Source organism: Cherax quadricarinatus, chromosome 45 (genome assembly GCF_038502225.1).
Source record: "Cherax quadricarinatus isolate ZL_2023a chromosome 45, ASM3850222v1, whole genome shotgun sequence".
Lineage (NCBI taxonomy): Eukaryota > Metazoa > Arthropoda > Malacostraca > Decapoda > Parastacidae > Cherax > Cherax quadricarinatus.
In genome coordinates, this window is record NC_091336.1 from 20,564,781 (window position 1) to 20,578,372 (window position 13,592).

Consider the following 13,592-nt stretch of genomic DNA (forward strand, 5'->3'; position numbering starts at 1 on the left):
GGTGGTCATTGTTCTAAGCCGGGGGTTGGCATGGACCTGCTTAGCATGGGTCAGTAGGCCTGTTGCAGTGTTCCTTCTTTCTTATGTTCTTATATAACATCTCTCTCTCTCTCTCTCCCTCTCTCTCTCTCTCTCTGTACACACAAAATATATACAGCGAGAGGTGTACGTCCTTCAGTGTACATATGCTTTGAGTTTTAATCCCTATTTTTAGAGATTAAAGTACTCTTGAATGATGGTGTACAGGTGACATTCAGCCGTAATGACCCTTTGAAAAGTCGATAGGTTATAAGCCCCATTAACTAACCAGTCTCTCTCTCTCTCTCTCTCTCTCTCTCTCTCTCTCTCTCTCTCTCTCTCTCTCTCCAGCCATGATGAAGCTCCCGTATCAAAGACTTTCCAAAAAACATCCCAGAAATTTATAGATTTATTTACATACTCGACGGCATTTGGTATCCCAACAATACGCCTACACATTTAGCCACTACATCCGGTTACACAAATCCTCTATCCAGTTCTCCAACATATATATACAATTCCATAATACGTTTACAGAACTCACCTCTACATCCAGTTCCACAATTCTTCCACAACTCGCAGCATTGCTTCTGGGGAATGAAAAGCGATTTTTATTTAAAGCACGGCAATGCGTTTGCCAATACATAAATCTCGTGTATTGAAAATTTATAATGCAAATAAATACATATACAAAATCCGTGTGGGTCATTCAGCGTGAAGAGTAGAGGCTCGATCCTCCGTCATATAACCGAGAGATACGCTAGCGAACTAATATCAATATGTTGAATATAATCTTCACAACCTGCGGAGTTATATGTTATTCAAGGCTGTTTGATAGTACTACTGACTGAATAATGATTAATTCCAATTTTTACGGGGGGTGGATCGGTAAGCCAGCTGAAGGTCTCGATCACATTACCAGTAGTTCCACTAGCGGATCATTACCAAATGTAATCCTAACTAACCGAATTTTACCTAACGTAACCTTCGACACACACCCGAATTACCAGGGTTAGATCCTGGGGAGAGTGGAGAGTAACATTTTTCGATGTCCATGTTGTCTCAGCAGTAAATAGGCATTTGGGTGGTAATATCCTCTTGTAGGTGGTATCCTGGGGAAGGGAGGATAACATACCTTGGATAGCGCCAGGCTCTGGAATGAACTAAGGTAGGCTGACAGTTCTTAGCCTGTAAACAAGCTGAGGTAACAGCTCTTAGCCTGTGAACGTGTTGTGAAAGGATACCGTCTCTTAAATTGTAAATTCAACGGCAAGACTTACCTGTCACCTTACGTATTCCAGAGACAGAAACGACAACAATCCTGTCAGAGTGTAAATTATTTGTCGGGCTTCCTTTTCACATTCATGTGACTGGAGGAAAAACAAAAATGCGAAGCGGTCTTTTGAGAACATTGTAGAACAGATCAGTTTAGGTATGACCCAGATCTGGAAATTTATACCAAGAACAATGGCAATAACTCCCACGCTGTCTTACACTGAGTGTTTTCCGCCCTCGAGCGTGTGAACGAGAAGGGAAGGAGAAAGAGAGAGAGAGATAGGAGATGATGAAGAAATGAACATAAGAGAAGGCGCTAAGAGACTAGGTAGAAAATTTGAGGGGAGGAGAGAAAAATAGGTAGGGGAAATTTTCGAACGGGCTTACGGATGAATTTAAAGCCTGATGGAGGGATGGAAGTGATGGAGGGATGGAAGCATAAAAAGGAAGGATTTGAGAGAATTGGAGGAGATTTGGGTCTCAGAAAATATGGTAAAAGTTAGAAAAAAAAAATATTGGGAAAGAGAGGTAATGTAAGGAGACGGAAAAGGAACATGATAATGTAATGAGTAAAACTTATGAATTTAAATCATTAATAAAGTCAAAATAGGAAGATGGAGCAGACAAACTATTAGGCTTAAAGTAAATTATTTGGCTTAAGAAAGCAAATTCTGCTTAAGAAAGCATATTACTGAGATTAAAAAATCAAATTACTGGTCTTATGACAGCAAATTATTGGGATTTAGGAAAATTATTGGGCTGAAGAAAGCAAGTTATTGGGCTCAAGAAAGCAAATTATTGGGCTCAAGAAAGCAAATTATTGGGCTCAAGAAAGCAAATTATTGGGCTCAAGAAAACAAATTATTGGGCTCAAGAAAGCAAATTATTGGGCTCAAGAAAGCAAAGTATTGAGCTAAAGACAGCAAATTATTGGGCTAAAGACAGCAAATTATTGGGCTCAAGAAAGCAAATTATTGGGCTCAAGAAAGCAAATTATTGGGCTCAAGAAAGCAAATTATTGGGCTCAAGAAAGCAAATTATTGGGCTCAAGAAAGCAAATTATTGGGCTCAAGAAAGCAAATTATTGAGCTCAAGAAAGCAAATTATTGGGCTCAAGAAAGCAAGTTATTGGACTCAAGAAAGTAAATTATTGGGCTGAAGAAAGCAAGTTATTGGGCTCAAGAAAGCAAATTATTGGGCTAAAGAAAGCAAATTATTGGACTCAAGAAAGTAAATTATTGGGCTAAAGAAAGCAAATTATTGGGCTCAAGAAAGCAAATTATTGGGCTCAAGAAAGCAAATTATTGGGCTCAAGAAAGCAAGTTATTGGGCTCAAGAAAGTAAATTATTGGGCTCAAGAAAGCAAGTTATTGGGCTCAAGAAAGTAAATTATTGGGCTCAAGAAAGCAAGTTATTGGGCTTAAGAAAGCAAATTATTGGGCTCAAGAAAGCAAATTATTGGACTCAAGAAAGCAAGTTATTGGGCTCAAGAAAGTAAATTATTGGGCTCAAGAAAGCAAATTATTGGGCTCAAGAAAGCAAGTTATTGGGCTCAAGAAAGTAAATTATTGGGCTCAAGAAAGCAAGTTATTGGGCTCAAGAAAGTAAATTATTGGGCTCAAGAAAGCAAGTTATTGGGCTTAAGAAAGCAAATTATTGGGCTCAAGAAAGCAAATTATTGGACTCAAGAAAGCAAGTTATTGGGCTCAAGAAAGTAAATTATTGGGCTCAAGAAAGCAAATTATTGGGCTCAAGAAAGCAAGTTATTGGGCTCAAGAAAGTAAATTATTGGGCTCAAGAAAGCAAATTATTGGGCTCAAGAAAGCAAATTATTGGGCTCAAGAAAGCAAATTATTGGGCTCAAGAAAGCAAATTGTTGGACTAAAGAAAGCAAGTTATTGGGCTTAAGAAAGCAAATTATTGGGCTCAAGAAAGTAAATTATTGGGCTCAAGAAAGTAAATTATTGGGCTCAAGAAAGCAAGTTATTGGGCTCAAGAAAGCAAATTATTGGGCTAAAGAAAGCAAATTATTGGACTCAAGAAAACAAATTATTGGGCTCAAGAAAGTAAATTATTGGGCTGAAGAAAGCAAGTTATTGGGCTCAAGAAAGCAAATTGTTGGACTAAAGAAAGCAAGTTATTGGGCTTAAGAAAGCAAATTATTGGGCTCAAGAAAGTAAATTATTGGGCTCAAGAAAGTAAATTATTGGGCTCAAGAAAGCAAAGTATTGGGCTAAAGAAAGCAAGTTATTGGGCTTAAGAAAGCAAATTATTGGGCTCAAAATAGCAAATTATTGGGCTCAAAACAGGAAATTATTGGGTTCATAAGCAAATTATTGAGCTCAAGAAATCCAATTATTGGGTTCAAAAAGGTTAATGGACTCAAGAGAGCAAAGTAAATTACTAACCCAAGAAAGTAAATTATTGAGCTTAAATTATTGGAATTAAGAAAGCAAAGTATTAAACTTGAAATTGTAAAGACAACGAGATAAAGTTTAGATGACAAGTCAGAAGGAAGAGAAGACAAAGTACAAAAAAATGAGAAAAGATGAAAGGAAAAGAAAATTTAAGAAGATAAATTATTATGAAAGAGACGAAGACAAAAAGAGGAATCAAAAGTATAAATGAAGAGGAAACAGAGCATAAAGTTACAGAAAAAGGATAATAAATAAGAATGGAAAAGGAGACAAAGTATAAGTGAAAACTACAGAGCACAATTAAAAGGGTAAAGTACAGGAATGAAAAAAGGCAAAGCATAGAAAAGAGAAAAAACAGAGAGCAGGAAAGAGAGAAAAGGAAGAAAAGAAAGAGCAAAGCCTAGGGAAGAGAAACGGGTCAAGTAATAAGAGAAAAGGGCAAGGCATAAAGAAGACAAATTAAGAACAGAGACTGAAGACAAAATTTACGAAGCAAATTATAAGAATAAATAATGAAACAAGGGCTATCTACTACCTTCGTTAGATGGTTGAGGAAAGAATAGTGAAACAAGGACAACTAAAGGGGATGGGAAAGCATACCAAAACGAATTTTAAAAGGGCATGGAATTTTAGAGGAGAGAGAGGAGTGGAAGGTGTCATAGTTGCCTAAGGTGCTTCTGTGATATTTGAATGCAGTGCCTTTGTAAAACCTGGATGTGTAGTCAGGGGTATGTAAAACCACTGGTCACTGGCAGCAGACCAGTAAATAAACTACTATATAGTACAGGTACCAATACAGCGTCTAGAGGTATCATAAATTCTAATTCTAGAAACAGCACTACAGGCGGATGTGAACAAGAAGACATCTTGAGCAGCTTCAGAGCAAATACCAGGAACCCGGTGACTTTGGCTGGAAGACTCCAATATTTGCAAATTCCAGCCGGTTTTTTAAAGATTTAACGTATTTGGTGACCACAGCTTCCGTGAGGAGGCTGTTTTAGTGCTCCATAACTCTTGAAATGAAACTCTTACCATCATGTCACGGAATGTCATATCATTGTTTCATGTAATTGATTCACGTTGCACTTCAAAAATATTTTCGTACTTTAGCATATCGAACCAGTTAAAGATCTTGAAGGCTTCTATCAGGTCCCCTCTAAGTCTCCTTTTTTCTGAGGTCAGGTTAAATGACGTGAATCTTTCCTCAAAGACTTATTTTTAAATGATGGTACTAATTGTTGCTGTTCTTGGTCCCCTTTCAACGGAATTTTTACAACTTAAGAGGCCAGAACTGAACAAAATATTCAAGACGGGGTCTACTGAGATCATTATACAGTGTTAATATTGTTTCTGTGGTTTTATGCTCTGGCAACAATGCTTATAATTATTCCAAGATCTTTCTCTTCCTTTGTCTCCGAGATGATCTCCAGGTAAATTATACTCCTATCTCATATCATATACACCTTGCATATTATTATTATTATGCACATTGAAATTCATCCTCCACTCTTCTGACCACCGACATCTTGTCCGTCCAGGGTCTCTAAATGCAGCACATCTTCCCAGTTTCGAGTTACCTGCATCTTATATATATATATATATATATATATATATATATATATATATATATATATATATATATATATATATATATATATATATATATATATATATATATATTTGTAGATGAATGGTTCAGAGAACCGACATGTTGATAAATTAGACTCATACACAACTCTTGAGAATCTTCATTGAGGAAACGTTTCGCCACACAGTGGCTTCATCAGTCCATACGAAGGAGAAACTTGAAGAACAGGAGGAGAATGAGGTAATCAGTCCCTCAACCTTGAGTCGATGTGTTCAGTCCATCAATCTTGAATAGAATACGGCATATCAGCGGAGAAGCAGCTTATAAACCGTATGGCAGGAGAGGTGCAGCAGTCATAGGGCACGACCTACTTCCACATTGAACAAATGTGACACGACCTATGACTGCTGCACCTCTCCTGCCATACGGTTTATAAGCTGCTTCTCCGCTGATATGCCGTATTCTATTCAAGATTGATGGACTGAACACATCGACTCAAGGTTGAGGGACTGATTACCTCATTCTCCTCCTGTTCTTCAAGTTTCTCCTTCGTATGGACTGATGAAGCCACTGTGTGGCGAAACGTTTCCTCAATGAAGATTCTCAAGAGTTGTATATGTGTCTAATTTATCAACATATATATATATATATATATATATATATATATATATATATATATATATATATATATATATATATATATATATATATATATATATAAGAAACAAGACTTGGGCCAAGCACCTACCCTTGAGGGGCCACACTCGTCACGAGTATCAGCTCATCCTTCTCGCCATTTAAAACTACTTATTTCTGTAAGGGAACCAGCCTCTAAATCCAGTCCAGGCGATTGTCCTCCGTGCCGGGAGCTTTCACTAAGCACTCTCTGTTGTTACGCTTTATCAAATGCCTTCTGGAATTCGATGTTCCAGTTTTTTAAGTTTTGTGAAAACCAGAGAGAGAGAGAGAGAGAGAGAGAGAGAGAGAGAGAGAGAGAGAGAGAGATGAATTAGATGAGAAACGATAATTTACTTGAAGGGAAATTAATGAAAATTCCGAATCAGGAAGACAAGGTAACAACTATAAATTAAAATCCTCAAACGATGATTATTAGGGAGGAAGTCTGATAATGGACAAAATTAATTACTACTATTATTAAGGGGAACGCACCAAACTCATAGGGATTATAAGGAATGAGCGGCAGTCAAGTTCGATACAAGGGGAGGGAATAGCTCCAGTCCTTGGATCAAGAGCCCATCGCAAACTTTCGAGTGACCCCAGTGGCGAGAACAATATTAATGGGCAAACTTGACTAAAGGAAAAGATGATAAATTTAAGAGCTGGAAAATGTAATAAACGATAAAATAGGAAACGTGATGAATTAGGTACAGAAAAACTGAAAGATATTTTTTTTGCTGAAATAATTTTCTATGGATTTTCTAGCACTTGTAGTTTTTTCTAAAACCAAAATATTTTTGGTTAAAAAGCATCAAAATAATCACCCTAGATTAAAGAATCTAATCATTTAGAGTTAGTAATGAAATCATGTTACAAAAATAATTCTGGGAAAATACAATCATACGTTACCTAATCCTGCTCACATGTAATCCCTCATAAAGTAATCCTGCCAAAGGAATTCATTTAATATATTCCCCTGTAAAATAATTCACTATACATTTCTTGACCACATCAACTAGAATAACCTCGTGGATCAGAGTACATATGCAAAGAGATTATATTTCTCACTGTATAGACTCGGGTGAGCGTTTGTGTATACACACAGACAGGGGTGAATCAGTTTTTGTATAACGAGAGATATGTATATTTTAGTACATGTACACCGCGATGTGTCTGTGTATCTGTGTATACAAATAGACGTGTGTCAGCTATGTTCATAGAGAGGTGTCTTATCTGCGGTAACTCTCAATATACAAAGATGAATGTGTGTATCTGTACACCGGGAGATGTGTATGTCTATGTATGTACACTGTGATGTGCACAGAGGTGTGCAACATTGCATCTTTCAGTGTATACATACCAAGAGATGTGTGTCTGTCGGTGTATATTCTCTAATAACATACATGAATTACATTATTAAACGAATTAAAGTATCATTGCTTGTTAGAGTACCAGCGAAGTGCAGCATCAAAGACCCTCGTACAGTTGACAGGATTTGAACCTCACAAACAAAATCCCTAATGTAATCCTGCCCAAAGTAATCCTTCACAGTGTATAATACCCTGTGTGCTATTCTGACCTCTAGTGTAATCCTCTCGTCCTAAAACCTCCGCCCAAAATTAATAATGCAATAATCGTTTGATTATATCTCTGGTCACTCACGATTTCACCCACTTAATAACCCCCCCTTAAAATATAATCGCCCCATAAAGCAATCATCTCATTATAATTCTGAATATTATATTCATGGGAAGGGATAAAATCGAAGGGGTCATACGGAGCTTGGGGAATGGGAGGCATTCATGTATGATACAGGGAAGAGGGCGATTCAAGGTCTTTCGATCAAGAGCCCTTCACCAGCATCAAGACCCTTTTTCTCTTAAATGTTTATAAATTCACTTCTAATAATTTAAAATGGAATTAAGATTGTATTTTGCTTTAGAAATTAGCAGCTGCATCTAATCGCGCTAAAACGAACGTAATTAGCTTAATTCTTCTAATATTAAGTGCCTTGAAATGTGGTTTAGAGAGCAATTTTATTTATTATTTATTTTTACCAATATTGTAGTTAAAACTTCATACATGTCAGAAGACATCAAACATGAAAAAATAAGTTATGAAATAAGACAGTTTCACGAAGCTCCGACTGATTTTCGAGAGGTTATTACAATAATTAATATGTACACAGTTTGTCTGACTACACTATCGTTTCTTCCTAATCCAAATCTGCAGGTTCTGATAAAAAGCACGACACATGTGTATTAATTTAATTTTGCATTCTAAATGTTCGAATTACATTCCTGCTCAAGCTCAAATGCATATAAATTACACAATACCGGTACTGTATACCACTGAAACACATTACGTTGAAGAATATCCATTCCTGATATTTTTCGGGTGGCAAATCTTCATGTAAGATTGCAGTGATCTAGCATGCAACAAACTATATTCATTCTGAGACGCCAGTCCATTGTTGGTGAGGAAGCGGACACAGCAACATCATAGAATCTCGGTACAGAGGACATCGCCACAACCTACTTGCTAACTTCTGGCCCAACTCTTGGGCATGACCTACTTCCACTGGGAAGTTCCTCATACCAGTGACAATACCTTCGTCTGCTGCGCGTCTTAACTCCAGTATATAAGCACCAATCATCCTGTCTCTACTTCAGATTCTTGAAGAGTACGGTGCCAATCACCTGCTCCCAAGCTGAGGGACTGATTACCTCGCTTTCCACTGAATTGTACTGATAAAGTTACTGGAGGGCGAAACGTCTACAGAGTAAAGATACCCAGATGTTGCACATCCGTCTAATCTATCATTTTTCATTATATATTTTATTTTTCCTGCTTCTTTTAATTATTACCCCCATATTATTCATCTTTATCAAATAAATGTAGTTTATTATTATTACATATGTATGGAGAAGCGCTAAACCGGTAGGAATTAAAACAGAGTCTAAGGAGCTGGGGGTAATCAGATTAGTATAAAATATATGACTGGCGGTTCCAGTTCGTTGAATCAAGAGCCCTTTACGGGAATTGAAGACATCCTACATACATGTATATGTATATATATATATATATATATATATATACATATATATATATATATATATATATATATATATATATATATATATATATATATATATATATATATATATATATATATATATATATATGTCGTGCCGAATAGGCAGAACTTGCTATCTTGGCTTAAATGGCAACGCTTATCTTGCCATATAGGACAAGCGAAAATTTGTGTATGCAATAATTTCGCCAAAATCATTCTGAACCTAACGAAAAAAAATATATTTCATTGTGTTTGTTTAGTATTAAATTATTGTAAACAAATCTAAAATATATTTAGTTAGGTTAGGCTAAAATAAATTGTTCTTGTTATAATAAGGTTAGGTAAGTTTTCTAAGATTCGTTTGGTGTAAAACTAAAAATTTTTTACATTAACATTAATGAAAAAAATATATCTTTAAACGTATAAGAGAAAATTTCAGAAATGACTGAGTTCTTGCTAATTGACCAGTTTTTACATATTCGGCACGACATATATATATATATATATATATATATATATATATATATATATATATATATATATATATATATATATATATATATATATATATATATATATATATATATATATATATGTCGTGCCGAATAGGCAGAACTTGCGATCTTGGCTTATATAGCAACGCTCATCTTGCCATATAGGACAAGTGAAAATTTGTGTATGCAATAATTTCGCCAAAATCATTCTGAACCTAACGAAAAAAATATATTTCATTGTGTTTGCTTAGTATTAAATTATTGTAAACGTATCTAAAATATATTTAGTTGGATTAGGCTAAAATAAATTACGCTTGTTGTAATAAGGTTAGGTAAGTTTTCTAAGATTCTTTTGGTGCAAAATTATAAATTTTTACATTAACATTAATGAAAAAAATATATCTTTAAACGTACAAGAGAAAATTTTAGAAAGGACTTAATTTTAAATGAGCTCTTGCTAATTGACCAGTTTTACATATTCGGCACGACATATATATATATATATATATATATATATATATATATATATATATATATATATATATATATATATATATATATATATATATATATATATATATATATATATATATTAGAGTGTAGATACAGATAGATACATATGCTGTATATATTGTGATCCTCTGAAGTGTTATTGAGGTATGTTTTCATTGTAACTTTTCAATCAACATTTTTTCCATCCAACGATACATTGTACAATGACATTATGTTCTGCTCATTTACATTTATCATTCGTAAAAGTTTATGTCAGAATTTGACTGATTTATTAAGTTTAAAGCCTATCGACTACAAGAAGGTGAAAAATAATTTCATCCCAAAAATTGGGATTAATGTAAACTAAGCTGCTAGTGGGTATACTGAGCTCTAAGCAGAAATACACAGTTCTAAATGGATATACACTGAGGTGTATACACCTCTCTGGTGTACTGCCGCCATTTCTGTCCCTTCAATCTCACTCTAAATTTCTATCCTCCTTCTAATCAGCCATCAAAATTTCTATCCTCCTTCAAATCCACCATCAAAATTTCTATTGTTTTTCAAACTCACCATCTAAATTACTCTTTCAGAAAAAATTCACCTTCTAAATTCATATTCTCCAAACCCACCATATAAATTTCTTTTTCAAATTCATCTAAACTTTTATCCTTCAAATCACCAATAAGTCATAATCAAATGTGTATTTAAAGAAAAGCGCCAAACCCGTAGGCATCAGTCAGTGCCTGGAGAACAAAAATAAATCAGCACTGACCCTAAGATAACAGCTCAAATCCCTAGGATCAAGAGATGTGCACCAGCATCAAGACACTCAGCATCCTTCTTAAGTCACAAATATTAATTTCCTTTATAGTCAAGTATTATTATTTACCCCATTTATCAGGATCGTCTCATTATTCACATCATTTATCAAGCCCGTCTCATTATTTGCATCATTCTTCTTTACTTTCTTCATTATATTCATTATTCACCGTTATTTACATGTTCCTCGCCCCTCGTTATCTCATTAAGCAATTATCCTCCCCTACTCAGCCATTTTTAATGATGATATTGTTCATATTATTAGCTCCGTAGGTAGTTTTATAGGTCATTACCAAGGTTAAGTAAGAAAGGGAGAGTGAACGAGAGAGAGAGAGAGAGAGAGAGAGAGAGAGAGAGAGAGAGAGAGAGAGAGAGAGAGAGAGAGAGAGAGAGAGAGAGAGAGAGAGAGAGAGAGAGAAAGAGAGAGAGAGAGAGAGTCCTTAACTTGTAAACAGCTTGTCAATAAAGCTAGGGATTCTTAATCTAACCTTGTCAAACCCTGTATAAAAAAAGAGAGAGAGAGAAAGGGAGGAGAGAGGGAGGGAGACAGAGGTAGACAATCACACACACACACACACACACACACACACACACACACACACACACACACACATACACACACACACACACACACACACACATACACACACGACTTCCAGTAAAACCCCCCGTTCCTCCCTCCTCTCTCTTTTTCTCTCTATCTCTCTTCTCGAGACCTAGCGACCCGTTCCTTCTCATTTACTTTAGAATGTAGCAAACTTGACAGGTAAACAGAATGAATGTTCATTAATTTCTTGCCAGGTGCTGTGCACCTGCCGTGGCTCATTTACTGCCAAATGCAGTAAAGTTAATTGGAAAATAAATATACAAGATAATGTATATATTATGCCGTAATAGTAAGTCAGAAACTGTCAAACTTGAGTTTTCTAATTAAAATACTTTGTCCAAAAGATATATATATATATATATATATATATATATATATATATATATATATATATATATATATATATATATATATATATATATATATACATATATATATGTATATATATGTATATATATATATATATATATATATATATATATATATATATATATATATATATGTATATATATATATATATATATATATATGTATGTATATGTCGTGCCGAATATGTAAAACTGGACAATTAGCAAGAACTCATTTAAAATTAAGTCTTTTCTAAAATTTTCTCTTATACGTTTAAAGACATATTTTTTCATTAATGTTAATGTAAAATTTTTTAATTTTGCACCAAAAGAATCTTAGAAAACTTACCTAACCTTAGTATAATAAGCGCAATTTATTTTAGCCTAACCCAACTAAATATATTTTAGATTTGTTTACAATAATTTAGTACTAAACAAACAGTGAAATACATTTTTTTTCGTTAGGTTCAGAATGATTTTGGCGAAATTATTGCATACACAAATTTTCGCTTGTCTTATATGACAAGATGAACGTTGCTATTTAAGCAAAGATTGCAAGTTCTGCCTATTCGGCACGACATATATATATATATATATATATATATATATATATATATATATATATATATATATATATATACATATATATACATATTATCTTCTAATCTATTAGTCCATCTGTTAAATGTCAAGGTCTGCACAGTGCCATAATTAGAGGGGGGAGAGAGGCTTTAAGCTCTCTAAGGTCATAAAGTTCCTGGTAAATGAGAGGCGATCAGGTTCGATCTAAATCAAATTCTTTGAATATAGTGTCCGTTATTGGGATCAAGAACCAGCGGTCAAGATCAAGAGCCAGTCGTCGGGATCGAGAGCCAGTCGTCGGGATCGAGAGCCAGTCGTCGGGATCAAGGCACAGCCCTTGAGTGATAGGAAATCAAGACCATCTTCTGAGTGCTCTTCAAGGCACGCGGATTCCAGAGGAATACTCACAGATGCGTATTTTCTAAGACTAATTATTATCGCTATGTTCAAAAAATTTCACTAAACTCGTATGGGTTAAACAGTGTTACAAAGACTATGCATAACATCACACACAAGAAGCAGTGATGACTTTACACCACCGTGATATTATTAATTATTATTATTATTGTAGGCTGAAGCAGGCTCGAAAGCCTATGGTATCATGCAGCAACTTAACACCCAGAATCACATTAAGTTACATATTATTTTAGGTAAGGTAAAATTGTGTGTGTATGTCAACTCACTTCCTGATGGCATAAATGTTTAAAAATCGTGTGTCACTTGTTTGCTTCACCGAGCGTGACGCACATACTGCCTGGCTATCCTACCGGGAAGCTCCTGAGCATGATCGGCTAGTTCCCGGTGCTCAGCGAGCGTATGCACGGCCGGTTGCCACTCAGATACACACCATGGACAAGCTGGGCTAACGCCAAGGCTGTCCCACACACACTGAGGCTCGACCCACACTGAGCCAGCCAGCCACCACCACCACCACAGCGCTGCCGTGGCCAGACCACTAGCTGGTCTTACCGCACCTGCCCAGGGCTGGTTAAATAGGTTTAAAGACTGTGGACTACATAGTCATTAAGGTTTCATGTCACCTGTGTAGTATACACCACTTATGGATACTCTAATATACGGATTAGAGCAAACTCCCAGCGTATATACAGATACACAAGCCCCGTATGTATATGCCCTTGTTACAACAATAAGCTAGATATAACATACACAAGCGCACACACACCATATATATATAT

The 13,592-nt window shown here is 35.4% G+C and overlaps 1 protein-coding gene across 1 annotated transcript in view; it reads right to left on the minus strand.

The window, feature by feature from the left end:
* Positions 1-13,294, minus strand: part of LOC128694944 (uncharacterized) — a 409,169-nt gene extending 395,875 nt beyond the window's left edge. The window contains exon 1 of the mRNA XM_070094354.1: positions 13,080-13,294. The gene's annotated coding sequence lies outside the window, so the exon portion shown is untranslated. The remainder of the gene's footprint in view (positions 1-13,079) is intronic.
* Between the last annotated feature and the right edge of the window lie 298 nt (positions 13,295-13,592).